This window comes from Idiotropiscis lumnitzeri, chromosome 6, assembly GCF_059441095.1.
Source record: "Idiotropiscis lumnitzeri isolate Australia: NSW breed Sydney's pygmy pipehorse chromosome 6, RoL_Ilum_1.0, whole genome shotgun sequence".
Classification (NCBI taxonomy): domain Eukaryota; kingdom Metazoa; phylum Chordata; class Actinopteri; order Syngnathiformes; family Syngnathidae; genus Idiotropiscis; species Idiotropiscis lumnitzeri.
Window position 1 is genome coordinate 20,338,207 of NC_142396.1, and position 21,455 is coordinate 20,359,661.

Genomic DNA, 21,455 nt, shown 5'->3' on the forward strand with positions numbered 1-21,455 from the left:
ATTGGGTTTTTGAAAACGATATACATTTTCGACGTTTTCCATTTTTTGTGGCAGTCAAGATATCTTCACCAAAAAGTGTTATCATGGGTTTCTGACTGGGTGTGAACTGTTTGCCGTCGCGATTTGTGCAAGTTCTCTTCGCCGATGAAAGGGTGTCTGGTTTCAAACTTGGTCTCGTCGCATTTTGAAAAAGACTTGCTGGGCCCCTAAATTGCTTCAGGGCCGCAGACGTTTCCATAGTGTAGTGGTTATCACGTTCGCCTCACACGCGAAAGGTCCCCAGTTCGAGACTGGGTGGAAACAGGATTATGCTCTCGTCATCTAGTTTATGAACACGATATACATTAGCGACATTTTCCATTTGTTGTGGCAGTGAAGATATCTTCATTCACAAAGGATTGTCTTGGGTTTCTGTCTGGGTCAGAACTGGATTCCATCGCATTTTGTGCAAGTTCCCTTTGCAGATGAAAGGGTGTCTGGTTTCGGACTTGGTCTCGTCGCATTTTAAAAAACACTCGCTGGGCCACTTAAAGGCTGGCACAGCAGTTTCCATAGTGTTGTGGTTATCACATTCGCCTAACACGCGGAAGGTCCCCAATTCGAGACTGGGGGGAAACAGGTTTTCTGTCTCGGCATCTGGTTTTTGAACACGATATTCATTAGCGACCTTTTACATTTTTTGTGGCAGTCAAGATATCTTCACACACAAAGGATTATCATGGGTTTCTGACTGGGTGAGAACTGGTTGCCGTCACTATTTGTGCAAGTTCTCTTCGCCGATGAAAGGGTGTCTGGTTTCAGACTTGGTCTCGTCGCATTTTGAAAGAGACTTTCTGGGCCCCTTAAATGACACAAAAGCACCGCAGTTTCCATAGTGTAGTGGTTATCACATTCGCCTAACACGTGAAAGGTCCCCAATTCGAGAATGGGTGGGAGCAGGTTTTTCGTCTCGTCATCCGGTTTTTGAAAACGATATATATTTTCGACGTTTTCCATTTTTTGTGGCAGTCAAGATATCTTCACCAAAAAGTGTTATCATGGGTTTCTGACTGGGTGAGAACTGTTTGCCGTCGCGATTTGTGCAAGTTCTCTTCGCCGATGAAAGGGTGTCTGGTTTCAGACTTGGTCTCGTTGCATTTTGAAAGAGACTTGCTGGGCCACTTAACGGCCTCAATGGCACAGCACTTTCCATAGTGTAGTGGTTATCACATTCGCCTAACACGCGAAAGGTCCCCATTTCGAGACTGGGTGGAAACAGGTTTTTTGTCTCGGCATCTGGTTTTTGAACACGATATTCATTCGCGACATTTTACATTTTTTTTGGCAGTCAAGATATCTTCATTCACAAAGGATTATCTTGGGTTTCTGTCTGGGTCAGAACTGGATTCCATCGCTATTTGTGCAAGTTCTCTTCGCCGATGAAAGGGTGTCTAGTTTCAGACTTGGTCTCGTTGCATTTTGAAAGAGACTTGCTGGACCACTTAACGGCCTCAATGGCACAGCACTTTCCATAGTGTAGTGGTTATCACATTCGCCTAACACGCGAAAGGTCCCCATTTCGAGACTGGGTGGAAACAGGTTTTTTGTCTCGGCATCTGGTTTTTGAACACGATATTCATTCGCGACATTTTACATTTTTTTTGGCAGTCAAGATATCTTCATTCACAAAGGATTATCATGGGTTTCTGACTGGGTGAGAACTGGTTGCCGTCACTATTTGTGCAAGTTCTCTTCGCCGATGAAAGGGTGTCTGGTTTCAGACTTGGTCTCGTCGCATTTTGAAAGAGACTTTCTGGGCCCCTTAAATGACACAAAAGCACCGCAGTTTCCATAGTGTAGTGGTTATCACATTCGCCTAACACGTGAAAGGTCCCCAATTCGAGAATGGGTGGGAGCAGGTTTTTCGTCTCGTCATCCGGTTTTTGAAAACGATATATATTTTCGACGTTTTCCATTTTTTGTGGCAGTCAAGATATCTTCACCAAAAAGTGTTATCATGGGTTTCTGACTGGGTGAGAACTGTTTGCCGTCGCGATTTGTGCAAGTTCTCTTCGCCGATGAAAGGGTGTCTGGTTTCAGACTTGGTCTCGTCGCATTTTGAAAGAGACTTTCTGGGCCCCTTAAATGTCGGCAATGCACCGCAGTTTCCATAGTGTAGTGGTTATCACGTTCGCCTTACACGCGGAAGGTCCCCAGTTCGAGACTGGGTGGGAACAGGTTTTTCGTCTCGTCATCGGGTTTTTGAAAACGATATACATTTTCGACGTTTTCCATTTTTTGTGGCAGTCAAGATATCTTTACACACAAAAGGTTATCATGGGTTTCTGACTGGGTGTGAACTGTTTGCCGTCGCGATTTGTGCAAGTTCTCTTCGCCGATGAAAGGGTGTCTGGTTTCAGACTTAGTCTCGTTGCATTTTGAAAGAGACTTGCTGGGCCCCTAAATTGCTTCAGGAGCACAGCTGTTTCCATAGTGTAGTGGTTATCACGTTCGCCTCACACGCGAAAGGTCCCCAGTTCGAGACTGGGTGGAAACAGGATTATGCTCTCGTCATCTAGTTTATGAACACGATATATATTAGCGACATTTTCCATTTGTTGTGGCAGTCAAGATATCTTCATTCACAAAGGATTGTCTTGGGTTTCTGTCTGGGTCAGAACTGGATTCCATCGCATTTTGTGCAATTTCCCTTTGCAGACGAAAGGGTGTCTGGTTTCAGACTTGGTCTCGTCGCATTTTAAAAAAGACTCGCTGGGCCACTTAACGGCCGCGATGGCACAGCAGTTTCCATAGTGTAGTGGTTATCACATTCGCCTAACACGCGAAAGTTCCCCAGTTCGAGACTGGGTGGAAACAGGTTTTTTGTCTCGGCATCTGGTTTTTGAACACGATATTCATTCGCGACATTTTACATTTTTTGTGGCAGTCAAGATATCTTCATTCACAAAGGATTATCTTGGGTTTCTGTCTGGGTCAGAACTGGATTCCATCGCTATTTGTGCAAGTTCTCTTCGCCGATGAAAGGGTGTCTAGTTTCAGACTTGGTCTCGTCGCATTTTGAAAGCGACTTGCTGGACCACTTAAATACCGCAAAAGCACAGCAGTTTCAATAGTGTAGTGGTTATCATGTTCGCCTTACACGCGGAAGGTCCCCAGTTCGAGACTGGGTGGGAACAGGTTTTTCGTCTCGTCATCGGGTTTTTGAAAACGATATACATTTTCGATGTTTTCCATTTTTTGTGGCAGTCAAGATATCTTCACCAAAAAGTGTTATCATGGGTTTCTGACTGGGTGAGAACTGGTTGCCGTCACTATTTGTGCAAGTTCTCTTCGCCGATGAAAGGGTGTCTGGTTTCAGACTTGGTCTCGTCGCATTTTGAAAGAGACTTAAATGACACAAAAGCACCGCAGTTTCCATAGTGTAGTGGTTATCACGTTCGCCTCACATGCGAAAGGTCCCCACTTCGAGACTGGGTGGAAACAGGATTATGCTCTCGTCATCTAGTTTATGAACACGATATACATTAGCGACATTTTCCATTTGTTGTGGCAGTCAAGATATCTTCATTCACAAAGGATTATCTTGGGTTTCTGTCTGGGTCAGAACTGGATTCCATCGCTATTTGCGCAAGTTCTCTTCGCCGATGAAAGGGTGTCTAGTTTCAGACTTGGTCTCGTCGCATTTTGAAAGAGACTTGCTGGACCACTTCAATGCCTCCAAAGCACAGCAGTTTCCATAGTTTAGTGGTTATCACGTTCGCCTTACACGCGGAAGGTCCCCAGTTCGAGACTGGGTGGGAACACGTTTTTCGTCTCGTCATCGGGTTTTTGAAAACGATATACATTTTCGACGTTTTCCATTTTTTGTGGCAGTCAAGATATCTTCACCAAAAGGTGTTATCATGGGTTTCTGACTGGGTGTGAACTGTTTGCCGTCGCGATTTGTGCAAGTTCTCTTTGCCGATGAAAGGGTGTCTGGTTTCAGACTTGGTCTCGTCACATTTTGAAAGAGACTTTCTGGGCCCCTTAAATGTCGGAAATGCACCGCAGTTTCCATAGTGTAGTGGTTATCATGTTTGCCTAACACGCGAAAGGTCTCCACTTCGAGACTGGGTGGGAACAGGTTTTTCGTCTCGTCATCGGGTTTTTGAAAACGATATACATTTTCGACGTTTTCCATTTTTTGTGGCAGTCAAGATATCTTTACACACAAAAGGTTATCATGGGTTTCTGACTGGGTGTGAACTGTTTGCCGTCGCGATTTGTGCAAGTTCTCTTCGCCGAAGAAAGGGTGTCTGGTTTCAGACTTGGTCTCGTCGCATTTTGAAAGAGACTTTCTGGGCCCCTTAGATGACACAAAAGGACAGCGGTTTCCATAGTGTAGTGGTTATCACATTCGCCTTGCACACGGAAGGTCCCCAGTTCGAGACTGTGTGGGAACTAGTTTTTCGTCTCGTCATCTGGTTTTTGAAAACGATATACATTTTCAACGTTTTCCATTTTTTGTGGCAGTCAAGATATCTTCACCAAAAAGTGTTATCATGGGTTTCTGACTGGGTGAGAACTGTTTGCCGTCGCGATTTGTGCAAGTTCTCTTCGCTGATGAAAGGGTGTGTGGTTTCAGACTTGCTCTCGTTGCATTTTGAAAGAGACTTGCTGGGCCCCTTTAATGCATCTAAAGCAAAGCAGTTTCCATAGTGTAGTGGTTATCACGTTCGCCTAATACACGAGAGGTCCCCTTTTCGAAAATGGGTGGGAGCAGGTTTTTCGTCTCGTCATCCGGTTTTTGAAAACGATATACATTTTCGACGTTTTCCATTTTTTGTGGCAGTCAAGATATCTTTACACACAAAAGGTTATCATGGGTTTCTGACTGGGTGTGAACTGTTTGCCGTCGCGATTTGTGCAAGTTCTCTTCGCCGATGAAAGGGTGTCTGGTTTCAGACTTGGTCTCGTTGCATTTTTAAAGAGACTTGCTGGGCCCCTAAATTGCTTCAGGACCGCAGCCGTTTCCTTAGTGTAGTGGTTATCACGTTCGCCTCACACGCGAAAGGTCCCCAGTTCGAGACTGGGTGGAAACAGGATTATGCTCTCGTCATCTAGTTTATGAACACGATATACATTAGCGACATTTTCCATTTGTTGTGGCAGTCAAGATATCTTCATTCACAAAGGATTGTCTTGGGTTTCTGTCAGGGTCAGAACTGGATTCCATCGCATTTTGTGCAATTTCCCTTTGCAGACGAAAGGGTGTCTGGTTTCAGACTTGGTCTCGTCGCATTTTAAAAAAGACTCGCTGGGCCACTTAACGGCCTCGATGGCACAGCAGTTTCCATAGTGTAGTGGTTATCACATTCGCCTAACACGCGAAAGGTCCCCAGTTCGAGACTGGGTGGAAACTGGTTTGTTGTCTCGGCATCTGGTTTTTGAACACGATATTCATTCGCGACATTTTACATTTTTTGTGGCAGTCAAGATATCTTCATTCACAAAGGATTATCTTGGGTTTCTGTCTGGGTCAGAACTGGATTCCATCGCTATTTGTGCAAGTTCTCTTCGCCGATGAAAGGGTGTCTAGTTTCAGACTTGGTCTCGTCGCATTTTGAAAGAGACTTGCTGGACCACTTAAATACCGCAAAAGCACAGCAGTTTCAATAGTGTAGTGGTTATCACGTTTGCCTTACACGCGAAAGGTCCCCAGTTCGAGACTGTGGGTGGGTACAGGTTTTTCGTCTCGTCATTGGGTTTTTGAAAACGATATACATTTTCGACGTTTTCCATTTTTTGTGGCAGTCAAGATATCTTCACCAAAAAGTGTTATCATGGGTTTCTGACTGGGTGTGAACTGTTTGCCGTCGGGATTTGTGCAAGTTCTCTTCGCCGATGAAAGGGTGTCTGGTTTCAAACTTGGTCTCGTCGCATTTTGAAAAAGACTTGCTGGGCCCCTAAATTGCTTCAGGAGCACAGCTGTTTCCATAGTGTAGTGGTTATCACGTTCGCCTCACACGCGAAAGGTCCCCAGTTCGAGACTGGGTGGAAACAGGATTATGCTCTCGTCATCTAGTTTATGAACACGATATACATTAGCGACATTTTCCATTTGTTGTGGCAGTGAAGATATCTTCATTCACAAAGGATTGTCTTGGGTTTCTGTCTGGGTCAGAACTGGATTCCATCGCATTTTGTGCAAGTTCCCTTTGCAGATGAAAGGGTGTTTGGTTTCAGACTTGGTCTCGTCGCATTTTAAAAAAGACTCGCTGGGCCACTTAACGGCCGCGATGGCACAGCAGTTTCCATAGTGTAGTGGTTATCCCATTCGCCTAACACGCGAAAGGTCCCCAGTTCGAGACTGGGTGGAAACAGGTTTTTTGTCTCGGCATCTGGTTTTTGAACACGATATTCATTCGCGACATTTTACATTTTTTGTGGCAGTCAAGATATCTTTACACACAAAAGGTTATCATGGGTTTCTGACTGGGTGTGAACTGTTTGCCGTCGCGATTTGTGCAAGTTCTCTTCGCCGATGAAAGGGTGTCTGGTTTCAGACTTGGTCTCGTTGAATTTTGAAAGAGATTTGCTGGGCCCCTAAATTGTTTCAGGAGCACAGCCGTTTCCATAGTGTAGTGGTTATCACGTTCGCCTCACACGCGAAAGGTCCCCAGTTCGAGACTGGGTGGAAACAGGATTATGCTCTCGTCATCTAGTTTATAAACACGATATACATTAGCGACATTTTCCATTTGTTGTGGCAGTCAAGATATCTTCATTCACAAAGGATTGTCTTGGGGTTCTGACTGGGTGAGAACTGGTTGCCGTCACTATTTGTGCAAGTTCTCTTCGCCGATGAAAGGGTGTCTGGTTTCAGACTTGGTCTCGTCGCATTTTGAAAGAGACTTTCTGGGCCCCTTAAATGACACAATAGCACCGCGGTTTCCATAGTGTAGTGGTTATCACATTCGCCTTACATGCGGAAGGTCCCCAGTTCGAGACTGGGTGGGAACAGGTTTTTCGTCTCGTCATCCGATTTTTGAAAACGATATACATTTTCGACGTTTTCCATTTTTTGTGGCAGTCAAGATATCTTCACCAAAAAGTGTTATCATGGGTTTCTGACTGGGTGAGAACTGTTTGCCGTCGCGATTTGTGCAAGTTCTCTTCGCCGATGAAAGGGTGTCTGGTTTCAGACTTGGTCTCGTCGCATTTTGAAAGAGACTTTCTGGGCCCCTTAAATGTCGGAAATGCACCGCAGTTTCCATAGTGTAGTGGTTATCATGTTTGCCTAACACGCGAAAGGTCTCCAGTTCAAGACTGGGTGGGAGCAGGTTTTTCGTCTCGTCATCAGGTTTTTGAAAACGATATACATTTTCGACGTTTTCCATTTTTTGTGGCAGTCAAGATATCTTTACACACAAAAGGTTATCATGGGTTTCTGACTGGGTGTGAACTGTTTGCCGTCGCGATTTGTGCAAGTTCTCTTCGCCGATGAAAGGGTGTCTGGTTTCAGACTTGGTCTCGTTGCATTTTGAAAGAGACTTGCTGGGCCCCTTTAATGCTGCTAATGTAAAGCAGTTTCCATAGTGTAGTGGTGATCACGTTCGCCTAAAACACGAAAGGTCCCCTTTTCGAAAATGGGTGGGAGCAGGTTTTTCGTCTCGTCATCCGGTTTTTGAAAACGATATTCATTTTCGACGTTTTCCATTTTTTGTGGCAGTCAAGATATCTTTACACACAAAGGATTGTCTTGGGTTTCTGTCTGGGTCAGAACTGGATTCCATCGCATTTTGTGCAAGTTCCCTTTGCAGACGAAAGGGTGTCTGGTTTCAGACTTGGTCTCGTCGCATTTTAAAAAAGACTCGCTGGGCCACTTAACGGCCGCAATGGCACAGCAGTTTCCATAGTATAGTGATTATCACATTCGCCTAACACGCGAAAGGTCCCCAGTTCGAGACAGGGTGGAAACAGGCTTTTTGTCTCGGCATCTGGTTTTTGAACACGATATTCATTCGCGACATTTTACATTTTTTGTGGCAGTCAAGATATCTTCATTCACAAAGGATTATCTTGGGTTTCTGTCTGGGTCAGAACTGGATTCCATCGCTATTTGTGCAAGTTCTCTTCGCCGATGAAAGGGGGTCTAGTTTCAGACTTGGTCTCGTCGCATTTTGAAAGAGACTTGCTGGACCACTTCAATGCCTCAAAAGCACAGCAGTTTCCATAGTGTAGTGGTTATCACGTTCGCCTTACACGCAGAAGGTCCCCAGTTCGAGACTGGGTGGGAACAGGTTTTTCGTCTTGTCATCGGGTTTTTGAAAACGATATACATTTTCGACGTTTTCCATTTTTTGTGGCAGTCAAGATATCTTTACACACAAAAGGTTATCATGGGTTTCTGACTGGGTGTGAACTGTTTGCCGTCGCGATTTGTGCAAGTTCTCTTCGCCGATGAAAGGGTGTCTGGTTTCAGACTTGGTCTCGTTGCATTTTGAAAGAGACTTGCTGGGCCCCTAAATTGCTTCAGGACCAAAGCCGTTTCCATAGTGTAGTGGTTATCACGTTCGCCTCACACGCGAAAGGTCCCCAGTTCGAGACTGGGTGGAAACAGGATTATGCTCTCCTCATCTAGCTTATAAACACGATATATATTAGCGACATTTTCCATTTGTTGTGGCAGTCAAGATATCTTCATTCACAAAGGATTGTCTTGGGTTTCTGTCTGGGTCAGAACTGGATTCCATCGCTTTTTGTGCAAATTCCCTTTGCAGATGAAAGGGTGTCTGGTTTCAGACTTGGTCTCGTCGCATTTTGAAAGAGACTTTCTGGGCCCCTTAAATGACACAAAAGCACCACAGTTTCCATAGTGTAGTGGTTATCACATTCGCCTAACACGCGAAAGGTCCCCAGTTCGAGACTGGGTGGGAACAGGTTTTTCTTCTCATCATCCGGTTTTTGAAAACGATATACATTTTCGACGTTTTCCATTTTTTGCGGCAGTCAAGATATCTTCACCAAAAAGTGTTATCATGGGTTTCTGACTGGGTGAGAACTGTTTGCCGTCGCGATTTGTGCAAGTTCTCTTCGCCGATGAAAGGGTGTGTGGTTTCAGACTTGCTCTCGTTGCATTTTGAAAGAGACTTGCTGGGCCCCTTTAATGCAGCTAAAGCAAAGCAGTTTCCATAGTGTAGTGGTGATCACGTTCGCCTAATACACGAAAGGTCACCTTTTCGAAAATGGGTGGGAGCAGGTTTTTCGTCTCGTCATCCGGTTTTTGAAAACGATATACATTTTCGACGTTTTCCATTTTTTGTGGCAGTCAAGATATCTTCATTCACAAAGGATTGTCTTGGGTTTCTGTCTGGGTCAGAACTGGATTCCATCGCATTTTGTGCAATTTCCCTTTGCAGACGAAAGGGTGTCTGGTTTCAGACTTGGTCTCGTCGCATTTTAAAAAAGACTCGCTGGGCCACTTAACGGCCGCGATGGCACAGCCGTTTCCATAGTGTAGTGGTTATCACATTCGCCTAACACGCGAAAGGTCCCCAGTTCGAGACTGGGTGGAAACAGGTTTTTTGTCTCGGCATCTGGTTTTTGAACACGATATTCATTAGCGACCTTTTACATTTTTTGTGGCAGTCAAGATATCTTCACACACAAAGGATTATCATGGGTTTCTGACTGGGTGAGAACTGGTTGCCGTCACTATTTGTGCAAGTTCTCTTCGCCGATGAAAGGGTGTCTGGTTTCAGACTTGGTCTTGTCGCATTTTGAAAGAGACTTGCTGGACCACTTCAATGCCTCCAAAGCACAGCAGTTTCCATAGTTTAGTGGTTATCACGTTCGCCTTACACGCGGAAGGTCCCCAGTTCGAGACTGGGTGGGAACAGGTTTTTCGTCTCGTCATCGGGTTTTTGAAAACGATATACATTTTCGACGTTTTCCATTTTTTGTGGCAGTCAAGATATCTTCACCAAAAAGTGTTATCATGGGTTTCTGACTGGGTGTGAACTGTTTGCCGTCGCGATTTGTGCAAGTTCTCTTCGCCGATGAAAGGGTGTCTGGTTTCAGACTTGGTCTCGTCGCATTTTGAAAGAGACTTTCTGGGCCCCTTAAATGTCGGAAATGCACCGCAGTTTCCATAGTGTAGTGGTTATCATGTTTGCCTAACACGCGAAAGGTCTCCAGTTCGAGACTGGGTGGGAACAGGTTTTTCGTCTCGTCATCGGGTTTTTGAAAACGATATACATTTTCGACGTTTTCCATTTTTTGTGGCAGTCAAGATATCTTTACACACAAAAGGTTATCATGGGTTTCTGACTGGGTGTGAACTGTTTGCCGTCGCGATTTGTGCAAGTTCTCTTCGCCGATGAAAGGGTGTCTGGTTTCAGACTTGGTCTCGTCGCATTATGAAAGAGACTTTCTGGGCCCCTTAGATGACACAAAAGGACAGCGGTTTCCATAGTGTAGTGGTTATCACATTCGCCTTGCACACGGAAGGTCCCCAGTTCGAGACTGGGTGGGCACAAGTTTTTCGTCTCGTCATCTGGTTTTTGAAAGCGATATACATTTTCAACGTTTTCCATTTTTTGTGGCAGTCAAGATATCTTCACCAAAAAGTGTTATCATGGGTTTCTGACTGGGTGAGAACTGTTTGCCGTCGCGATTTGTGCAAGTTCTCTTCGCCGATGAAAGGGTGTGTGGTTTCAGACTTGCTCTCGTTGCATTTTGAAAGAGACTTGCTGGGCCCCTTTAATGCATCTAAAGCAAAGCAGTTTACATAGTGTAGTGGTTATCACGTTCGCCTAATACACGAAAGGTCCCCTTTTCGAAAATGGGTGGGAGCAGGTTTTTCGTCTCGTCATCCGGTTTTTGAAAACGATATACATTTTCGACGTTTTCCATTTTTTGTGGCAGTCAAGATATCTTTACACACAAAAGGTTATCATGGGTTTCTGACTGGGTGTGAACTGTTTGCCGTCGCGATTTGTGCAAGTTCTCTTCGCCGATGAAAGGGTGTCTGGTTTCAGACTTGGTCTCGTTGCATTTTTAAAGAGACTTGCTGGGCCCCTAAATTGCTTCAGGACCGCAGCCGTTTCCATAGTGTAGTGGTTATCACGTTCGCCTCACACGCGAAAGGTCCCCAGTTCGAGACTGGGTGGAAACAGGATTATGCTCTCGTCATCTAGTTTATGAACACGATATACATTAGCGACATTTTCCATTTGTTGTGGCAGTCAAGATATCTTCATTCACAAAGGATTGTCTTGGGTTTCTGTCTGGGTCAGAACTGGATTCCATCGCATTTTGTGCAAGTTCCCTTTGCAGACGAAAGGCTGTCTGGTTTCAGACTTGGTCTCGTCGCATTTTAAAAAAGACTCGCTGGGCCACTTAACGGCCGCAATGGCACAGCAGTTTCCATAGTGTAGTGGTTATCACATTCGCCTAACACGCGAAAGGTCCCCAGTTCGAGACTGGGTGGAAACAGGTTTTTTGTCTCGGCATCTGGTTTTTGAACACGATATTCATTCGCGACATTTTAAATTTTTTTTGGCAGTCGAGATATCTTCATTCACAAAGGATTATCTTGGGTTTCTGTCTGGGTCAGAACTGGATTCCATCGCTATTTGTGCAAGTTCTCTTCGCCGATGAAAGGGTGTCTAGTTTCAGACTTGGTCTCGTCGCATTTTGAAAGAGACTTGCTGGACCACTTCAATGCCTCAAAAGCACAGCAGTTTCCATAGTGTAGTGGTTATCACGTTCGCCTTACACGCGGAAGGTCCCCAGTTCGAGACTAGGTGGGAACAGGTTTTTCGTCTCGTCATCGGGTTTTTGAAAACGATATACATTTTCGACGTTTTCCATTTTTTGTGGCAGTCAAGATATCTTCACCAAAAAGTGTTATCATGGGTTTCTGACTGGGTGTGAACTGTTTGCCGTCGCGATTTGTGCAAGTTCTCTTCGCCGATGAAAGGGTGTCTGGTTTCAGACTTGGTCTCGTCGCATTTTGAAAGAGACATTCTGGGCCCCTTAAATGTCAGAAATGCACCGCAGTTTCCATAGTGTAGTGGTTATCACGTTCGCCTTACACGCGGAAGGTCCCCAGTTTGAGACTGGGTGGGAACAGGTTTTTCGTCTCGTCATCGGGTTTTTGAAAACGATATACATTTTCGACGTTTTCCATTTTTTGTGGCAGTCAAGATATCTTTACACACAAAAGGTTATCATGGGTTTCTGACTGGGTGTGAACTGTTTGCCGTCGCGATTTGTGCAAGTTCTCTTCGCCGATGAAAGGGTGTATGGTTTCAGACTTGGTCTCGTCGCATTTAAAAAAGACTCGCTGGGCCACTTAACGGCCACGATGGCACAGCAGTTTCCATAGTGTAGTGGTTATCACGTTCGCCTAATACACAAAAGGTCCTCTTTCCGAAAATGGGTGGGAGCAGGTTTTTCGTCTCGTCATCCGATTTTTGAAAACGATATACATTTTCGACGTTTTCCATTTTTTGTGGCAGTCAAGATATCTTCACCAAAAAGTGTTATCATGGGTTTCTGACTGGGTGAGAACTGTTTGCCGTCGCGATTTGTGCAAGTTCTCTTCGCCGATGAAAGGGTGTGTGGTTTCAGACTTGCTCGTTGCATTTTGAAAGAGACTTGCTGGGCCCCTTTAATGCAGCTAAAGCAAAGCAGTTTCCATGGTGTAGTGGTGATCACGTTCGCCTAATACACGAAAGGTCCCCTTTTCGAAAATGGGTGGGAGCAGGTTTTTCGTCTTGTCATCCGGTTTTTGAAAACGATGTACATTTTCGACGTTTTCCATTTTTTGTGGCAGTCAAGATATCTTTACACACAAAAGGTTATCATGGGTTTCTGACTGGGTGTGAACTGTTTGCCGTCGCGATTTGTGCAAGTTCTCTTCGCCGATGAAAGGGTGTCTGGTTTCAGACTTGGTCTCGTTGCATTTTGAAAGAGACTTGCTGGGCCCCTAAATTGCTTCAGGACCACAGCCGTTTTCATAGTGTAGTGGTTATCACGTTCGCCTCACACGCGAAAGGTCACCAGTTCGAGACTGGGTGGAAACAGGATTATTCTGTCGTCATCTAGTTTATGAACACAATATACATTAGCGACATTTTCCATTTATTGTGGCAGTCAAGATATCTTCATTCACAAAGGATTGTCTTGGGTTTCTGTCTGGGTCAGAACTGGATTCCATCGCATTTTGTGCAAGTTCCCTTTGCAGACGAAAGGGTGTCTGGTTTCAGACTTGGTCTCGTTGCATTTTAAAAAAAACTCGCTGGGCCACTTAACGGCCACGACGGCACCGCAGTTTCCATAGTGTAGTGGTTATCACATTCGCCTAACACGCGAAAGGTCCCCAGTTCGAGACTGGGTGGAAACAGGTTTTTTGTCTCGTCATCTAGTTTATGAACACGATATACATTAGCGACATTTTCCATTTGTTGTGGCAGTCAAGATATCTTCATTCACAAAGGATTGTCTTGGATTTCTGTCTGGGTCAGAACTGGATTCCATCGCATTTTGTGCAAGTTCCCTTTGCAGACGAAAGGGTGTCTGGTTTCAGACTTGGTCTCGTCGCATTTTAAAAAAGACTCGCTGGGCCACTTAACGGCCGCAATGGCACAGCAGTTTCCATAGTGTTGTGGTTATCACATTCGCCTAACACGCGGAAGGTCCGCAGTTAGAGACTGGGTGGGTACAGGTTTTTCGTCTCGTCATTGGGTTTTTGAAAACGATATACATTTTCGACGTTTTCCATTTTTTGTGGCAGTCAAGATATCTTCACCAAAAAGTGTTATCATGGGTTTCTGACTGGGTGTGAACTGTTTGCCGTCGCGATTTGTGCAAGTTCTCTTCGCCGATGAAAGGGTGTCTGGTTTCAAACTTGGTCTCGTCGCATTTTGAAAAAGACTTGCTGGGCCCCTAAATTGCTTCAGGGCCGCAGACGTTTCCATAGTGTAGTGGTTATCACGTTCGCCTCACACGCGAAAGGTCCCCAGTTCGAGACTGGGTGGAAACAGGATTATGCTCTCGTCATCTAGTTTATGAACACGATATACATTAGCGACATTTTCCATTTGTTGTGGCAGTGAAGATATCTTCATTCACAAAGGATTGTCTTGGGTTTCTGTCTGGGTCAGAACTGGATTCCATCGCATTTTGTGCAAGTTCCCTTTGCAGATGAAAGGGTGTCTGGTTTCGGACTTGGTCTCGTCGCATTTTAAAAAACACTCGCTGGGCCACTTAAAGGCTGGCACAGCAGTTTCCATAGTGTTGTGGTTATCACATTCGCCTAACACGCGGAAGGTCCCCAATTCGAGACTGGGGGGAAACAGGTTTTCTGTCTCGGCATCTGGTTTTTGAACACGATATTCATTAGCGACCTTTTACATTTTTTGTGGCAGTCAAGATATCTTCACACACAAAGGATTATCATGGGTTTCTGACTGGGTGAGAACTGGTTGCCGTCACTATTTGTGCAAGTTCTCTTCGCCGATGAAAGGGTGTCTGGTTTCAGACTTGGTCTCGTCGCATTTTGAAAGAGACTTTCTGGGCCCCTTAAATGACACAAAAGCACCGCAGTTTCCATAGTGTAGTGGTTATCACATTCGCCTAACACGTGAAAGGTCCCCAATTCGAGACTGGGTGGGAGCAGGTTTTTCGTCTCGTCATCCGGTTTTTGAAAACGATATATATTTTCGACGTTTTCCATTTTTTGTGGCAGTCAAGATATCTTCACCAAAAAGTGTTATCATGGGTTTCTGACTGGGTGAGAACTGTTTGCCGTCGCGATTTGTGCAAGTTCTCTTCGCCGATGAAAGGGTGTCTGGTTTCAGACTTGGTCTCGTTGCATTTTGAAAGAGACTTGCTGGGCCACTTAACGGCCGCAATGGCACAGCACTTTCCATAGTGTAGTGGTTATCACATTCGCCTAACACGCGAAAGGTCCCCATTTCGAGACTGGGTGGAAACAGGTTTTTTGTCTCGGCATCTGGTTTTTGAACACGATATTCATTCGCGACATTTTACATTTTTTTTGGCAGTCAAGATATCTTCATTCACAAAGGATTATCTTGGGTTTCTGTCTGGGTCAGAACTGGATTCCATCGCTATTTGTGCAAGTTCTCTTCGCCGATGAAAGGGTGTCTAGTTTCAGACTTGGTCTCGTTGCATTTTGAAAGAGACTTGCTGGACCACTTCAATGCCTCAAAAGCACAGCAGTTTCCATAGCGTAGTGGTTATCACGTTCGCCTTACACGCGGAAGGTCCCCAGTTCGAGACTGGGTGGGAACAGGTTTTTCGTCTCGTCATCGGGTTTTTGAAAACGATATACATTTTCGACGTTTTCCATTTTTTGTGGCAGTCAAGATATCTTCACCAAAAAGTGTTATCATGGGTTTCTGACTGGGTGTGAACTGTTTGCCGTCGCGATTTGTGCAAGTTCTCTTCGCCGATGAAAGGGTGTCTGGTTTCAGACTTGGTCTCGTCGCATTTTGAAAGAGACTTTCTGGGCCCCTTAAATGTCGGCAATGCACCGCAGTTTCCATAGTGTAGTGGTTATCACGTTCGCCTTACACGCGGAAGGTCCCCAGTTCGAGACTGGGTGGGAACAGGTTTTTCGTCTCGTCATCGGGTTTTTGAAAACGATATACATTTTCGACGTTTTCCATTTTTTGTGGCAGTCAAGATATCTTTACACACAAAAGGTTATCATGGGTTTCTGACTGGGTGTGAACTGTTTGCCGTCGCGATTTGTGCAAGTTCTCTTCGCCGATGAAAGGGTGTCTGGTTTCAGACTTAGTCTCGTTGCATTTTGAAAGAGACTTGCTGGGCCCCTAAATTGCTTCAGGAGCACAGCTGTTTCCATAGTGTAGTGGTCATCACGTTCGCCTCACACGCGAAAGGTCCCCAGTTCGAGACTGGGTGGAAACAGGATTATGCTCTCGTCATCTAGTTTATGAACACGATATATATTAGCGACATTTTCCATTTGTTGTGGCAGTCAAGATATCTTCATTCACAAAGGATTGTCTTGGGTTTCTGTCTGGGTCAGAACTGGATTCCATCGCATTTTGTGCAATTTCCCTTTGCAGACGAAAGGGTGTCTGGTTTCAGACTTGGTCTCGTCGCATTTTAAAAAAGACTCGCTGGGCCACTTAACGGCCGCGATGGCACAGCAGTTTCCATAGTGTAGTGGTTATCACATTCGCCTAACACGCGAAAGTTCCCCAGTTCGAGACTGGGTGGAAACAGGTTTTTTGTCTCGGCATCTGGTTTTTGAACACGATATTCATTCGCGACATTTTACATTTTTTGTGGCAGTCAAGATATCTTCATTCACAAAGGATTATCTTGGGTTTCTGTCTGGGTCAGAACTGGATTCCATCGCTATTTGTGCAAGTTCTCTTCGCCGATGAAAGGGTGTCTAGTTTCAGACTTGGTCTCGTCGCATTTTGAAAGCGACTTGCTGGACCACTTAAATACCGCAAAAGCACAGCAGTTTCAATAGTGTAGTGGTTATCATGTTCGCCTTACACGCGGAAGGTCCCCAGTTCGAGACTGGGTGGGAACAGGTTTTTCGTCTCGTCATCGGGTTTTTGAAAACGATATACATTTTCGATGTTTTCCATTTTTTGTGGCAGTCAAGATATCTTCACCAAAAAGTGTTATCATGGGTTTCTGACTGGGTGAGAACTGGTTGCCGTCACTATTTGTGCAAGTTCTCTTCGCCGATGAAAGGGTGTCTGGTTTCAGACTTGGTCTCGTCACATTTTGAAAGAGACTTTCTGGGCCCCTTAAATGTCGGAAATGCACCGCAGTTTCCATAGTGTAGTGGTTATCATGTTTGCCTAACACGCGAAAGGTCTCCAGTTCGAGACTGGGTGGGAACAGGTTTTTCGTCTCGTCATCGGGTTTTTGAAAACGATATACATTTTCGACGTTTTCCATTTTTTGTGGCAGTCAAGATATCTTTACACACAAAAGGTTATCATGGGTTTCTGACTGGGTGTGAACTGTTTGCCGTCGCGATTTGTGCAAGTTCTCTTCGCCGAAGAAAGGGTGTCTGGTTTCAGACTTGGTCTCGTCGCATTTTGAAAGAGACTTTCTGGGCCCCTTAGATGACACAAAAGGACAGCGGTTTCCATAGTGTAGTGGTTATCACATTCGCCTTGCACACGGAAGGTCCCCAGTTCGAGACTGTGTGGGAACTAGTTTTTCGTCTCGTCATCTGGTTTTTGAAAACGATATACATTTTCAACGTTTTCCATTTTTTGTGGCAGTCAAGATATCTTCACCAAAAAGTGTTATCATGGGTTTCTGACTGGGTGAGAACTGTTTGCCGTCGCGATTTGTGCAAGTTCTCTTCGCTGATGAAAGGGTGTGTGGTTTCAGACTTGCTCTCGTTGCATTTTGAAAGAGACTTGCTGGGCCCCTTTAATGCATCTAAAGCAAAGCATTTTCCATAGTGTAGTGGTTATCACGTTCGCCTAATACACGAAAGGTCCCCTTTTCGAAAATGGGTGGGAGCAGGTTTTTCGTCTCGTCATCCGGTTTTTGAAAACGATAGACATTTTCGACGTTTTCCATTTTTTGTGGCAGTCAAGATATCTTTACACACAAAAGGTTATCATGGGTTTCTGACTGGGTGTGAACTGTTTGCCGTCGCGATTTGTGCAAGTTCTCTTCGCCGATGAAAGGGTGTCTGGTTTCAGACTTGGTCTCGTTGCATTTTTAAAGAGACTTGCTGGGCCCCTAAATTGCTTCAGGACAGCAGCCGTTTCCTTAGTGTAGTGGTTATCACGTTCGCCTCACACGCGAAAGGTCCCCAGTTCGAGACTGGGTGGAAACAGGATTATGCTCTCGTCATCTAGTTTATGAACACGATATACATTAGCGACATTTTCCATTTGTTGTGGCAGTCAAGATATCTTCATTCACAAAGGATTGTCTTGGGTTTCTGTCAGGGTCAGAACTGGATTCCATCGCATTTTGTGCAATTTCCCTTTGCAGACGAAAGGGTGTCTGGTTTCAGACTTGGTCTCGTCGCATTTTAAAAAAGACTCGCTGGGCCACTTAACGGCCTCGATGGCACAGCAGTTTCCATAGTGTAGTGGTTATCACATTCGCCTAACACGCGAAAGGTCCCCAGTTCGAGACTGGGTGGAAACTGGTTTGTTGTCTCGGCATCTGGTTTTTGAACACGATATTCATTCGCGACATTTTACATTTTTTGTGGCAGTCAAGATATCTTCATTCACAAAGGATTATCTTGGGTTTCTGTCTGGGTCAGAACTGGATTCCATCGCTATTTGTGCAAGTTCTCTTCGCCGATGAAAGGGTGTCTAGTTTCAGACTTGGTCTCGTCGCATTTTGAAAGAGACTTGCTGGACCACTTAAATACCGCAAAAGCACAGCAGTTTCAATAGTGTAGTGGTTATCACGTTTGCCTTACACGCGAAAGGTCCCCAGTTCGAGACTGGGTGGGTACACGTTTTTCGTCTCGTCATTGGGTTTTTGAAAACGATATACATTTTCGACGTTTTCCATTTTTTGTGGCAGTCAAGATATCTTCACCAAAAAGTGTTATCATGGGTTTCTGACTGGGTGTGAACTGTTTGCCGTCGGGATTTGTGCAAGTTCTCTTCGCCGATGAAAGGGTGTCTGGTTTCAAACTTGGTCTCGTCGCATTTTGAAAAAGACTTGCTGGGCCCCTAAATTGCTTCAGGAGCACAGCTGTTTCCATAGTGTAGTGGTTATCACGTTCGCCTCACACGCGAAAGGTCCCCAGTTCGAGACTGGGTGGAAACAGGATTATGCTCTCGTCATCTAGTTTATGAACACGATATACATTAGCGACATTTTCCATTTGTTGTGGCAGTGAAGATATCTTCATTCACAAAGGATTGTCTTGGGTTTCTGTCTGGGTCAGAACTGGATTCCATCGCATTTTGTGCAAGTTCCCTTTGCAGATGAAAGGGTGTTTGGTTTCAGACTTGGTCTCGTCGCATTTTAAAAAAGACTCGCTGGGCCACTTAACGGCCGCGATGGCACAGCAGTTTCCATAGTGTAGTGGTTATCCCATTCGCCTAACACGCGAAAGGTCCCCAGTTCGAGACTGGATGGAAACAGGTTTTTTGTCTCGGCATCTGGTTTTTGAACACGATATTCATTCGCGACATTTTACATTTTTTGTGGCAGTCAAGATATCTTTACACACAAAAGGTTATCATGGGTTTCTGACTGGGTGTGAACTGTTTGCCGTCGCGATTTGTGCAAGTTCTCTTCGCCGATGAAAGGGTGTCTGGTTTCAGACTTGGTCTCGTTGCATTTTGAAAGAGATTTGCTGGGCCCCTAAATTGTTTCAGGAGCACAGCCGTTTCCATAGTGTAGTGGTTATCACGTTCGCCTCACACGCGAAAGGTCCCCAGTTCGAGACTGGGTGGAAACAGGATTATGCTCTCGTCATCTAGTTTATAAACACGATATACATTAGCGACATTTTCCATTTGTTGTGGCAGTCAAGATATCTTCATTCACAAAGGATTGTCTTGGGGTTCTGACTGGGTGAGAACTGGTTGCCGTCACTATTTGTGCAAGTTCTCTTCGCCGATGAAAGGGTGTCTGGTTTCAGACTTGGTCTCGTCGCATTTTGAAAGAGACTTTCTGGGCCCCTTAAATGACACAATAGCACCGCGGTTTCCATAGTGTAGTGGTTATCACATTCGCCTTACATGCGGAAGGTCCCCAGTTCGAGACTGGGTGGGAACAGGTTTTTCGTCTCGTCATCCGATTATTGAAAACGATATACATTTTCGACGTTTTCCATTTTTTGTGGCAGTCAAGATATCTTCACCAAAAAGTGTTATCATGGGTTTCTGACTGGGTGAGAACTGTTTGCCGTCGCGATTTGTGCAAGTTCTCTTCGCCGATGAAAGGGTGTCTGGTTTCAGACTTGGTCTCGTCGCATTTTGAAAGAGACTTTCTGGGCCCCTTAAATGTCGGAAATGCACCGCAGTTTCCATAGTGTAGTGGTTATCATGTTTGCCTAACACGCGAAAGGTCTCCAGTTCAAGACTGGGTGGGAGCAGGTTTTTCGTCTCGTCATCAGGTTTTTGAAAACGATATACATTTTCGACGTTTTCCATTTTTTGTGGCAGTCAAGATATCTTTACACACAAAAGGTTATCATGGGTTTCTGACTGGGTGTGAACTGTTTGCCGTCGCGATTTGTGCAAGTTCTCTTCGCCGATGAAAGGGTGTCTGGTTTCAGACTTGGTCTCGTTGCATTTTGAAAGAGACTTGCTGGGCCCCTTTAATGCTGCTAATGTAAAGCAGTTTCCATAGTGTAGTGGTGATCACGTTCGCCTAAAACACGAAAGGTCCCCTTTTCGAAAATGGGTGGGAGCAGGTTTTTCGTCTCGTCATCCGGTTTTTGAAAACGATATTCATTTTCGACGTTTTCCATTTTTTGTGGCAGTCAAGATATCTTTACACACAAAGGATTGTCTTGGGTTTCTGTCTGGGTCAGAACTGGATTCCATCGCATTTTGTGCAAGTTCCCTTTGCAGACGAAAGGGTGTCTGGTTTCAGACTTGGTCTCGTCGCATTTTAAAAAAGACTCGCTGGGCCACTTAACGGCCGCAATGGCACAGCAGTTTCCATAGTATAGTGATTATCACATTCGCCTAACACGCGAAAGGTCCCCAGTTCGAGACAGGGTGGAAACAGGCTTTTTGTCTCGGCATCTGGTTTTTGAACACGATATTCATTCGCGACATTTTACATTTTTTGTGGCAGTCAAGATATCTTCATTCACAAAGGATTATCTTGGGTTTCTGTCTGGGTCAGAACTGGATTCCATCGCTATTTGTGCAAGTTCTCTTCGCCGATGAAAGGGGGTCTAGTTTCAGACTTGGTCTCGTCGCATTTTGAAAGAGACTTGCTGGACCACTTCAATGCCTCAGAAGCACAGCAGTTTCCATAGTGTAGTGGTTATCACGTTCGCCTTACACGCAGAAGGTCCCCAGTTCGAGACTGGGTGGGAACAGGTTTTTCGTCTTGTCATCGGGTTTTTGAAAACGATATACATTTTCGACGTTTTCCATTTTTTGTGGCAGTCAAGATATCTTTACACACAAAAGGTTATCATGGGTTTCTGACTGGGTGTGAACTGTTTGCCGTCGCGATTTGTGCAAGTTCTCTTCGCCGATGAAAGGGTGTCTGGTTTCAGACTTGGTCTCGTTGCATTTTGAAAGAGACTTGCTGGGCCCCTAAATTGCTTCAGGACCAAAGCCGTTTCCATAGTGTAGTGGTTATCACGTTCGCCTCACACGCGAAAGGTCCCCAGTTCGAGACTGGGTGGAAACAGGATTATGCTCTCGTCATCTAGCTTATAAACACGATATATATTAGCGACATTTTCCATTTGTTGTGGCAGTCAA

At 45.0% G+C, this 21,455-nt stretch overlaps 1 protein-coding gene and 40 non-coding genes across 42 annotated transcripts in view; 40 read left to right on the top strand and 1 right to left on the bottom strand.

The window, feature by feature from the left end:
• galnt18a (UDP-N-acetyl-alpha-D-galactosamine:polypeptide N-acetylgalactosaminyltransferase 18a) overlaps window positions 1-21,455 on the bottom strand; it is a 285,922-nt gene that overhangs the window by 151,323 nt on the left and 113,144 nt on the right. The gene's annotated exons all lie outside the window — the stretch shown is intronic.
• On the top strand, window positions 231-303 carry trnav-cac (transfer RNA valine (anticodon CAC)). Its single transcript has one exon. It is a non-coding gene; the product is annotated as a tRNA-Val (tRNA).
• trnav-uac (transfer RNA valine (anticodon UAC)) lies at window positions 2,144-2,216 on the top strand. The gene has a single exon. It is a non-coding gene; the product is annotated as a tRNA-Val (tRNA).
• Window positions 2,464-2,536, top strand: trnav-cac (transfer RNA valine (anticodon CAC)). Its single transcript has one exon. It is a non-coding gene; the product is annotated as a tRNA-Val (tRNA).
• On the top strand, window positions 2,784-2,856 carry trnav-aac (transfer RNA valine (anticodon AAC)). Its single transcript has one exon. It is a non-coding gene; the product is annotated as a tRNA-Val (tRNA).
• trnav-uac (transfer RNA valine (anticodon UAC)) lies at window positions 3,104-3,176 on the top strand. The gene has a single exon. It is a non-coding gene; the product is annotated as a tRNA-Val (tRNA).
• Window positions 3,411-3,483, top strand: trnav-cac (transfer RNA valine (anticodon CAC)). Its single transcript has one exon. It is a non-coding gene; the product is annotated as a tRNA-Val (tRNA).
• trnav-uac (transfer RNA valine (anticodon UAC)) lies at window positions 3,731-3,803 on the top strand. Its single transcript has one exon. It is a non-coding gene; the product is annotated as a tRNA-Val (tRNA).
• Window positions 5,009-5,081, top strand: trnav-cac (transfer RNA valine (anticodon CAC)). Its single transcript has one exon. It is a non-coding gene; the product is annotated as a tRNA-Val (tRNA).
• trnav-aac (transfer RNA valine (anticodon AAC)) lies at window positions 5,329-5,401 on the top strand. Its single transcript has one exon. It is a non-coding gene; the product is annotated as a tRNA-Val (tRNA).
• On the top strand, window positions 5,970-6,042 carry trnav-cac (transfer RNA valine (anticodon CAC)). The gene has a single exon. It is a non-coding gene; the product is annotated as a tRNA-Val (tRNA).
• Window positions 6,290-6,362, top strand: trnav-aac (transfer RNA valine (anticodon AAC)). The gene has a single exon. It is a non-coding gene; the product is annotated as a tRNA-Val (tRNA).
• On the top strand, window positions 6,610-6,682 carry trnav-cac (transfer RNA valine (anticodon CAC)). Its single transcript has one exon. It is a non-coding gene; the product is annotated as a tRNA-Val (tRNA).
• On the top strand, window positions 6,930-7,002 carry trnav-uac (transfer RNA valine (anticodon UAC)). The gene has a single exon. It is a non-coding gene; the product is annotated as a tRNA-Val (tRNA).
• On the top strand, window positions 8,209-8,281 carry trnav-uac (transfer RNA valine (anticodon UAC)). Its single transcript has one exon. It is a non-coding gene; the product is annotated as a tRNA-Val (tRNA).
• On the top strand, window positions 8,529-8,601 carry trnav-cac (transfer RNA valine (anticodon CAC)). The gene has a single exon. It is a non-coding gene; the product is annotated as a tRNA-Val (tRNA).
• trnav-aac (transfer RNA valine (anticodon AAC)) lies at window positions 8,849-8,921 on the top strand. Its single transcript has one exon. It is a non-coding gene; the product is annotated as a tRNA-Val (tRNA).
• trnav-aac (transfer RNA valine (anticodon AAC)) lies at window positions 9,488-9,560 on the top strand. Its single transcript has one exon. It is a non-coding gene; the product is annotated as a tRNA-Val (tRNA).
• trnav-uac (transfer RNA valine (anticodon UAC)) lies at window positions 9,808-9,880 on the top strand. Its single transcript has one exon. It is a non-coding gene; the product is annotated as a tRNA-Val (tRNA).
• On the top strand, window positions 10,127-10,199 carry trnav-aac (transfer RNA valine (anticodon AAC)). Its single transcript has one exon. It is a non-coding gene; the product is annotated as a tRNA-Val (tRNA).
• Window positions 11,086-11,158, top strand: trnav-cac (transfer RNA valine (anticodon CAC)). The gene has a single exon. It is a non-coding gene; the product is annotated as a tRNA-Val (tRNA).
• On the top strand, window positions 11,406-11,478 carry trnav-aac (transfer RNA valine (anticodon AAC)). Its single transcript has one exon. It is a non-coding gene; the product is annotated as a tRNA-Val (tRNA).
• trnav-uac (transfer RNA valine (anticodon UAC)) lies at window positions 11,726-11,798 on the top strand. The gene has a single exon. It is a non-coding gene; the product is annotated as a tRNA-Val (tRNA).
• Window positions 12,045-12,117, top strand: trnav-uac (transfer RNA valine (anticodon UAC)). Its single transcript has one exon. It is a non-coding gene; the product is annotated as a tRNA-Val (tRNA).
• Window positions 13,001-13,073, top strand: trnav-cac (transfer RNA valine (anticodon CAC)). Its single transcript has one exon. It is a non-coding gene; the product is annotated as a tRNA-Val (tRNA).
• On the top strand, window positions 13,321-13,393 carry trnav-aac (transfer RNA valine (anticodon AAC)). Its single transcript has one exon. It is a non-coding gene; the product is annotated as a tRNA-Val (tRNA).
• Window positions 13,960-14,032, top strand: trnav-cac (transfer RNA valine (anticodon CAC)). The gene has a single exon. It is a non-coding gene; the product is annotated as a tRNA-Val (tRNA).
• On the top strand, window positions 15,234-15,306 carry trnav-uac (transfer RNA valine (anticodon UAC)). Its single transcript has one exon. It is a non-coding gene; the product is annotated as a tRNA-Val (tRNA).
• trnav-uac (transfer RNA valine (anticodon UAC)) lies at window positions 15,553-15,625 on the top strand. Its single transcript has one exon. It is a non-coding gene; the product is annotated as a tRNA-Val (tRNA).
• On the top strand, window positions 15,873-15,945 carry trnav-cac (transfer RNA valine (anticodon CAC)). The gene has a single exon. It is a non-coding gene; the product is annotated as a tRNA-Val (tRNA).
• trnav-aac (transfer RNA valine (anticodon AAC)) lies at window positions 16,193-16,265 on the top strand. Its single transcript has one exon. It is a non-coding gene; the product is annotated as a tRNA-Val (tRNA).
• trnav-uac (transfer RNA valine (anticodon UAC)) lies at window positions 16,513-16,585 on the top strand. The gene has a single exon. It is a non-coding gene; the product is annotated as a tRNA-Val (tRNA).
• On the top strand, window positions 16,832-16,904 carry trnav-aac (transfer RNA valine (anticodon AAC)). Its single transcript has one exon. It is a non-coding gene; the product is annotated as a tRNA-Val (tRNA).
• Window positions 17,791-17,863, top strand: trnav-cac (transfer RNA valine (anticodon CAC)). Its single transcript has one exon. It is a non-coding gene; the product is annotated as a tRNA-Val (tRNA).
• Window positions 18,111-18,183, top strand: trnav-aac (transfer RNA valine (anticodon AAC)). Its single transcript has one exon. It is a non-coding gene; the product is annotated as a tRNA-Val (tRNA).
• trnav-uac (transfer RNA valine (anticodon UAC)) lies at window positions 18,431-18,503 on the top strand. Its single transcript has one exon. It is a non-coding gene; the product is annotated as a tRNA-Val (tRNA).
• On the top strand, window positions 18,750-18,822 carry trnav-cac (transfer RNA valine (anticodon CAC)). Its single transcript has one exon. It is a non-coding gene; the product is annotated as a tRNA-Val (tRNA).
• trnav-cac (transfer RNA valine (anticodon CAC)) lies at window positions 19,390-19,462 on the top strand. The gene has a single exon. It is a non-coding gene; the product is annotated as a tRNA-Val (tRNA).
• On the top strand, window positions 19,710-19,782 carry trnav-uac (transfer RNA valine (anticodon UAC)). The gene has a single exon. It is a non-coding gene; the product is annotated as a tRNA-Val (tRNA).
• On the top strand, window positions 20,989-21,061 carry trnav-uac (transfer RNA valine (anticodon UAC)). The gene has a single exon. It is a non-coding gene; the product is annotated as a tRNA-Val (tRNA).
• On the top strand, window positions 21,309-21,381 carry trnav-cac (transfer RNA valine (anticodon CAC)). The gene has a single exon. It is a non-coding gene; the product is annotated as a tRNA-Val (tRNA).